The 8,659-nt window shown below is 43.4% G+C and overlaps 1 protein-coding gene across 1 annotated transcript in view; it reads left to right on the top strand.

Annotated features, from left to right (window-relative positions):
• The first annotated feature begins 253 nt into the window (after positions 1–253).
• Positions 254–8,659, top strand: part of PPEF1 (protein phosphatase with EF-hand domain 1) — a 340,599-nt gene continuing 332,193 nt past the window's right edge. Inside the window, 1 exon segment of the mRNA XM_085622647.1 lies at positions 254–378. The gene's annotated coding sequence lies outside the window, so the exon portion shown is untranslated.

Here is an 8,659-nt window from a genome sequence, read left to right as displayed (position 1 = left end):
ATCTGGAGTCCAGTGATACAATTAATCGCGTTGTAGCTGCTTGCCCATCTATAACGCTTTCATTTTGCTTGTGGCTGTTTCCTGCTGTCCATTTGTCACTCTCTAGCCCTCTTCTGTGAGTCCAGCGTTCGTCCAGCGTTCTGTGAGTCCAGTGACCCCCCTTACGCCTCCGCTGCATGGCGACGGCATCAATGGGCCGGCCCTGCAGCTGCGCCGGTGTGAAAGGGAAGAGAGACGCTGCCCTCCCTCAGCCTGCTGTAAATCAGACTCTCTCTGCTCGGGCGGGCACCGGCGGCAGGATGGCTCGGCGCCCCGTGCACCGTCTCTGCAGACCCGAGCGCAGGGGGGGCTGGCCCACGGGGCAGCGCTGGCAAACAGGTATGGGGGGTTTGTTTGGCGGGTAAGAAGAGTCTGAATGCAAACTGTAAAGATGCCGCGAAATGCCATGGAACATGGATTGCGTTTATCTTGGGTAAATGAAGAGTCGTGTTTTGGGTGGGTGCGGGGGGGGGGGGGGGGTCTGTAGATAAAACTAACTACCTCACAGGCATTGTGCATCGCGCCCTCTGCTGTGTCGCCGTGCCAGGGGTTCCTTCACGTACCGTGTCTGTGGTATTTGTTTTACACGAGGGATGGGTGACGAATTTCTAGGAAGGTTGTCTTGGCAACGGTAAAACACTGACTTTGGGAGAGGAATACAGCACACAATAAAGGAAGGTGGGGTGGGGGGGGGGGGGCTAAAAAATGGACGGGAGAGAAGGCGGGAGATCATTGACAAGGTGAACATAACAAACAGCGGGTGCATCATCACAGGGGAACCGCTTCCGGAATGGCTCGAGACAGTGTGCGCGCCTCGCCTCGCGAGGTTAAGCACACATATGCGCTGAAATTGAATTGATCTATCATTGAAGAGATTAATTTCCCCTCGGTTGGCTGTGCTTCCATACATCTGTGATATCATGGCGAAAGTTTTGCTTCACTGCAACTCTCAGTCTTAGTGTCTGTTCTGCTCTTTTTAATACTCCTATGCTCTAGTTCCAAAGTAATGCAGTGTAGTTGTGGTAGTAGGTTCCGTACACATGGCTTCAAAGTAACTTTTGACTGTAAGTGTACCTTTTCTTGCGATAACATTTCCTCACAGTTTTCTTTAATGAAAGAGCTGAAACGCATTTTAGATTTTTATAGTCCTTCGGAGGAATGGTTATGTTATGTTATAGGGAATTTGTAAAGCGCATGGCTACTCCAAGGAGTGTCCCGGCGATAAGAGGTCCCCCTCTGAAAAGAGAGACAGTTTAGACTCATAATCCTGCAAAGCTATATTACTGTAGGAACAGCCAGGTCTTAAATTGGCGTCTGAAGCTAAGAAGCTCTCGCTCTTGTCTGAGGGAGAGAGGCAGCGAGTTCCATAGTCTTCCCACTACCACCTGGAAGGAACGGCCCCCCTTTCTGGTCCTGGTGAATTTTGGCAACAATAACAGATGTTGGGCTGTGTATGCATGCCAACACTTCGAAACAGGAAAGAGGGAGATAGTGAAGAAATCGGGGGGATTTATTTCTCCTCTTGACTAACATTGAAACCGAGACAATTTTAGACGGAAGACAGATAAAATAAAGTCATTTTTGACTTTAAATTTCACGAGTCTCCCGCCTGAATCCGGTCTGTTGGCATATATGAAAACGCCAGTTATAAAACAGTGGCATCTTCACAGCATATTGTTCTAGTGTCAGTTCAGTAACATAGACTTATGGGAGGGAGGCTCATTAATGATGGCTGAGGAGAAAGGGGTTTGTAGTTATCTTTTTAAGTCGCCACTTATTTATAAATAGATTTTGCTATTTTGTTGAATGTTGTGGATTTGTGACATTTTGTTTCCTTCGCAATCATTGGCATTCAATCACATGGCATGTCACAGATTGGGTTAATGGACTGACACATTTTACAAATCGTTCTCCTGGTTATTTTATGGAGGCTTTCGTCTTTATCTGCTGGGAGTATAGGTTTTGGTATTCTTTGGTATTTGCTGTGATTGATGTCCTTCTGCAGGTTGCTTCTTATATTCAAAGCTTTGGTTGTTTTTCTAATGGCTGGTGGCATATTGCTAAGGTGAGCTTGAAATAGATCTAAAGGCCACCAAGATCCAAGGGTTAGTGCTCAGCTACTTAATAACTGGCAATACCAACATACGCAAACCTATGTGGGACTCCCCCATAACTGAGAAGTGTGTCGATAAGTTGGCGTAAGAATAGACTCAATATTTGGAATACCCATCTTAGCCATCTGCAAGCGGCAGATATCAGAACTGGTTTACCAGGGCTTGAAGCCTTTAATGGCCTTAATAATATCAGAGAGTGGGTGAAGTTGAAGTTTGTTGCTAAAGGAGTCTCGGTAATCTTGGAAATTTAGGGTGGTGAAGGGGAGGTGGTGAGATAATACCCTCCAAGAGGGATTCATCAGTCTTCCAATCAAGCCAGCACAAAGTTTTTGTGTGGGAAAAGGAAGGTGTCTGCCTGGTTTGTGTGTGCTAGATATAGGAAGATGCTAAAACATTTCATGTATGAGGCATCACCAATGACAATCTTGATGCTGTAATAGTTTTTGTTCGGCTCTGGGTACAGTAAACGTAAAGGTTCAAGTGTGAGTATAGCTGACTCAACAAGCAGCTCATGATTTGGTGTTCCCCCAGTACATTTGAAACAAATCAGTCCATGATTTATTCCCAGAGAGGTGTAAACATTATAATCGTGATTCTAATTACCTTTTTTTCTTTCTTTTTAAAGTCCTTTTTATTCATGAATGCCCATAAATCTTGATCTTGATTTTCATAACTTCATAAAAACAAGTTTTGACAAACATACAGCCAGCATGTGTTTCACAATAACAATTGCTTGTTCTGGGCTAGTGAATCAATCTTCCTCTTCATTCAACAAATGTTTAGAAGAAGACGTCCTTCAAAGTCACTTTTAACTAAAGTAGTACAATATGTCGTTAGTCGGAATAACTAGCTATGTTCTTAAGTTAAATTCTACAGAGTATTCATCCTCAAGATAAGGGTATCCAAAAGAATAAAACATATTTTCTGTAGGGATAACTTGATCATTCCTCAAATTGAATTCTATTTAATCTTCATACCCGTGATAAGGGTATTCACAAGATAGGGGCATTGATACTGATTGAGTTCAGTACCGATCTTGGCTCTCTCTATAAATTTAGTAAAATTCAATGATAAAAGCTGTCCGCCTGATTGGTTCACCGGGAGAGCTATTTCAGATGCTATAGGCCTGAACTTTTTATTCTGGAAAGTTATAACAAGGGAAATAGGCCTGGATTATTTCTGATGAAACACATATGTTTAAGCTAATAGGCCTCGATCTTCAATTGCCACACTACAGTAACTATAACTCATGCTTTCTCCTCGCACTGATTATACCCTTGCATATTATATAACTTATAGCATGTGAAATCAAAGCAGGCATAATAAGAGTACTGACATCTGAAAGGACATAATTTCTTACAACATAGTGCAAGGTAGAGGTGTGAGTTATAGTTAATATAGTGTGGGGATTGATGCAAGAATAATGTGTACAGTGTGTATAGTTTAAGTTGGGTTTGTATATAAAGATTAAATAACGTTTTCCTAACTATAACTTAGCTTTACCCTTTGTTTTTTTCATTAAATTGAAATGGTTTATATTTTTTATTAAAAATGTGTTTAAACTATAGTGTTGAATGTCATTTAATTGAGTGTTGTTAAGTGCGGTGTTGTAGAGTAAGATAAAGGACAGTGTCGTACAGTGAACTCTCATAGAGCCCAGTGTTGTGAAGTGGAATACAGTGGGGTGAAGTTAAGATGCATATAGTGAAGTAAAGAGTTATATAGTGTAGTGGTGTGCTGTGTTGTGTAGTGGAGTATTGTAGAGTGTAGTGACGTGTTGTAAAAGTGGAGTGGTGTGTCGTACAGTACAGTGGAGTATCGTACAGTGGAGTATAGTCGACTGTAGTGTTGTGGAGCTGGAGTGTCGTGGAGTGTCATTGTGTTGCATAGAGCTGATTAGAATTGCATAGAATAACTTAGAGTGGAGCAGAGTGTTGTACAGTGCAGTGTAGGTCATACAGTAAAGTACGGTGTCGCACAGGGTGCTGTATTACCATTTAGGATCCTATCTCAGATTAAGACATAGCTAAAGAGCTCTGGGTTTCATCATCCTTTTTTTCGAATCTTTTTTGATTTATTTTGAAGAAAAGGGAAGTTACATCATCCTTTTATGTGTATTATTCAATTCAGTACTTTTCTTTCTATAAAGTAAAGGTCGAACAGAAATTGGAGCCATATTGATAGATAATTGGTTTGTTTTTGAGTTTGAAGTGTCTATCCTTCACCAGTTCCTTGAATAAGCCTTAGACTGCTCTGCCTCATTTTGAAGCAGTCTTCCTGTGCTCACTCCCAGCTAATTGTCCCTCCTTGCTTTTGCACGCGTGAACAGTGATACACACAAGGAGCGGAAAGGTGCTTTTTAGCACCTACCTGTGTGTTTTCCTGCTCCATCGGCTAGTTTCTTTCTATGTAATGTTTTTTGCTTCTTTGTGGTTTCTAAGTGGCATCCTGTGCGTGGTTTCCCCAGACTTTTTGCTGGTTTTAAAATTCTGGGCCCTTTACCACTGCTATCCAGTGCTGAAGTGCCTATGCTCTGTACTCAAAACATGGTAACATTGGCTTATCCCCAACTGGCATATTTTATTTACTTATAAGTTCCTAGTACAGTGCACTACATGTTCCCAGGGCACGTAGAGTAAATGCTACTAGTGGGCTCGCAGCACTGAGTGTGCCATCCACTTCAATAGCCCTTTCAAGATGACTCAGGCCTGCCACTGCAGAGCTTATGAGTACAGTCCTAAACTGCTATTCCGACCTGGCAAGTTAAGCTACTCGCCAGACCAAAGCCTTCCATTTTATTACATCTACGTTACCCCTAAGATAGACCCTAGGCAGCCCTATGGGCAGGGTGCAGTGTATTTAAAATGTAGGACATGTACTTTTGAGTTTTACATGTCCTGGTAGTGAAAAACTGCTTAATTAATTTTTCACTTCTGCTAGGCCTATCTCTCCCAATGGTTAAAATTGGGTTTGCCTTAAAACATTTTTTAAGTGTAATTTCCAATTGGGAAAAGAAGGAAATTTGGAGTTTTATGTCCCTGGACTCGCAGTTTAAAATCACAACTTATGATGAAGTCAGATTTTTAATTGTATGCCTAACAATATTAATACCAATGCTGATGATCCTTTGATACTTTTAGAAAGTTGGCACTTTCTTACTTTAACCATTCTGTGCCTCTGCCTGCCTCTGAATACACCTCTGGGTTGGGTGACAGCTGGGCTTTGTGTATTCCCTCTTGACAGTCACACAGAGGGAGATGGGATGTGACATTTGCATCCTGAAGGCCCATCACCAGGCTAATTGGCCTTCCTGAGGTAGATTGGGAGGGAGGAGCTGAAACTTTCACCTGAATAAGGCCGAGCCTGCCCCCACACAAAGAGCTGCATACCCCTCTGTAGTGAGTCTGGAGCCAGGACAGGAAAGGCAGGGACCTTGTGATCTTTATAGGCCTCTTTGAAGTCTCCCCCACTTCATAGGCACAACTGGGTATAAGTACTGACACCACCAAATCAGAACTTTGCTGGAACCAAGGACATTTCCCTGGAAGAAGAGCTGCAGTGCTGTAGGAGGGACTGTCATTTTGCTAACTGCTTTGTTGTGTTGGCCTGCTGCCTGCTGATCACTGTGCTTTAGGATGGACTATCACTTTTCTACCTGTTTTGCTGTGTTTGACTGCTGCCTTCTGCTTCTTGCCTAGGAGTGAGAAGTACTGGACCTGCCCTTAACATCTATGAACTCAGGGTTCTGCAAGGGCTTGCCCCCTGTACTTGAAGTCTCAGGGCCATCAAAGACTGCTTTCAACTCTGCTTCAGCTGCTGGACTTTGCCATCTGTGATTCCTTCCTTGACTTGGGTACCTCTCCAGTCGTGGGCCTCAGAAGTGGACTCTGCAGCTGTTTTGCTCCAAAATTGACACATCATCATCTCTGTGCCAATCGGAACTAATGTAGTGGCCTTTAACGCTGACGCACTGCCTATCCAAATACATCGCTATGCGGCTGGACGATGGTGTGGGGCCCAACTGCGAGGCTCGACGACGACACAGCACTTACTTCCAGAGGCGGACTGGCAATTTAAAAAAAATTATTTATATAGCGCAGCAAATACCCTAAGGCGTTTAGCCACTTGTCATCCAACAGCAAACCATCGCTGAGATTTATGAAGAAGTTAGAATCTGGCTATTACAAATTATACAATATATAGCCAGGTCTTCAAACCTTTCCTTAAGGAAAGCAAGTCAGGCGAGTTTTTAAGTTTGCAAGGCAAACGATTCCAAAGTCTGGTTGTGATATTTATAAAGCTTTTACCACCCCAGTTTGAAAGTCGTGTTCTATGGACCTCCACCAACCTGTGTGAAGAGGACGAAGCTTTTTGGTAGGGGTATACCAGCGGAAATGGTCAATCAGGTAGACAGGGCCCAGGTTATGCAGGGCCTTAAAGACGATGCAGAGGGCCTTAAAATTAGTCAGTTTTTTCACTGGAAGCCAATGTAGAGCATTGAGGGCCAACTTGTCGGAGGAATATTTCGGAATATCAAACAGCAATCGAGCGTCAGGGTTCTGGAGGACCTGCAGTTTAACAAGGAGTGCTTTATTTATGCCCATCAGGAGGGCATTGCAGTAGTCCAGCCTAGGTAAGACTAATGCAGAGACCACCATTTTCTGAAGAACTAGCGGTATGAAAGGGAATATTTTCCTCAGAATCTTCAATCTATAACAAGTGGATGAAGTAGCCGCTTTCACATGATGAGAGAAGGACAAAGCAGTGTCAAAAATGACACCCAGATTTTTCGCCTTAGAGGCTGGAATGGGTGGGGGAGCCTAGTTCCGTAGGCCACCAATCAGAGGACCAGATAGACGGATCTCTGCCAAAAAGGAGAACCTCGGTCTTATTGGATTTCAGCTTAAGGCAGTTCTCTGACATCCCATCTATTCACCTGTTGCATACAGGCGTGAATGCTGTGAGCTGTGTCCCCATTATTATTTAAAATGGTCACTATAATCTGGGTGTTGTCTGCATACGACACCATGGCAAAGCCATGTGATTTTATCCTTCTGGCCAGGGGGACCACATATAAATTAAAGAGGGTCAGGCTCAGGGGCGAGCCCTGAGGGAGCCCACAAGGGAGCTTAAAGCTCTGAGACCTGAGGCCATCCACTTCCACAAATTGTTCCCGGTCCGTAAGGAATGATTTAAAAAGAGCCAGGGCAATGCCCGCTATGCCTATTTCTTGGAGGCGACTTATTAGGAGGCTATAATCTACCGTATCAAACGCCGCCAAAAGATCCAGTAATATCAAAGCTGCCATGCCTCCATTATCCACCGAGTGCCTGATTTCTTCTGACGCCATGATCAATGCGAGCTCGGTGCTATGCTCACTCCAGAAACCATACTGTGTTGGATCCAGAATATGATTATTATTGATGAGCATGGACAGAACGTGGTTCATATATTTTTCCAGAAGTTTGGCTGGTATTTGCAGGCGGGCGATTGGACGGTAGTTGCCAGGATCTATTTTATCCAAGTTAGCTTTTTTTAGAAGTGGCAGAATGGAGGTCTTCTTCCACATTATAGGAAAAATTGCAGTTTTAATGACTAGATTAAATATCTCAGTTAGATGACAGGCGACTAGCTCAGTCGCAGAATGTATTACCTTGGGAGGGAACGGGTCCAGTGGCGATCCGGATTTGGTAGCAGAGAGAAGTTTAATAACTTACTCGTACATTATAGTCGGAAAATCTGAGAGAAGTAAAGAGTGGGAGGTACAGCTAATGTTGGACCCCTGTAAATCTGCTCTTTCTGCATCAGAGAATGCAGACTGGAAGTGGGAGGTGCAGGGAGTATTAGGGTCATGTAAATCCACACTTCCAGCATCCAGGAGTGCAAACTGAGTGTTATTATCAAATACTGTTTGCGCTGCAAACGTACCCTTGATACTCAGTACCTTACTACAAAAGGTGGATGCTAAGGTGTTTCAGAAGGCGAGGTCTGCTATATTAGGTCTAGATTCTTAAACTCGGCTGAGTTTCTGGATCGTAGCAAGCAATTCTTTAGAGTTATTTTTTGCTTTTTCAATTTTCTCCGAGAAATAGTTGATCTTAGTGCTATGGATCGTTCCTTTATATTGAGTTAATAATTCCTTATGGTGTTCTTTTACTTTTATGTCATACGAGTGCCTCCAGTGTCTTTCTTGTCTGCGACACTGCCTCTTAAGAAGCCTAGGTTCTTCTGAAAACCAAGGTTCATGGGAGCCATCCTTGTAATTTTCCCTGCTTTCTGAGGAATTGTTGCTTGAACTGAAGACCCAATCCAGTGATGATAATCTAAAGATGCTATCTCCGGATCTTGGGATATAAAGGGTCTGCTCATGCCTAGTTGGGTGTTAAACTTGATTTTTTCCAGGCGGTATCATTGATATCGCATCTGACTTCTAGTAGGAGGATGCCTATTGCCGGCTATAGAGGGCAAAGTGAAAATTAGAAAACTGCTGCATGGTCGGACCAGTG

Source organism: Triturus cristatus, chromosome 8 (genome assembly GCF_964204655.1).
Source record: "Triturus cristatus chromosome 8, aTriCri1.1, whole genome shotgun sequence".
Classification (NCBI taxonomy): domain Eukaryota; kingdom Metazoa; phylum Chordata; class Amphibia; order Caudata; family Salamandridae; genus Triturus; species Triturus cristatus.
Note: the sequence above shows the minus strand (reverse complement) of the source record. Positions and strands in the feature narration are given on the sequence as shown.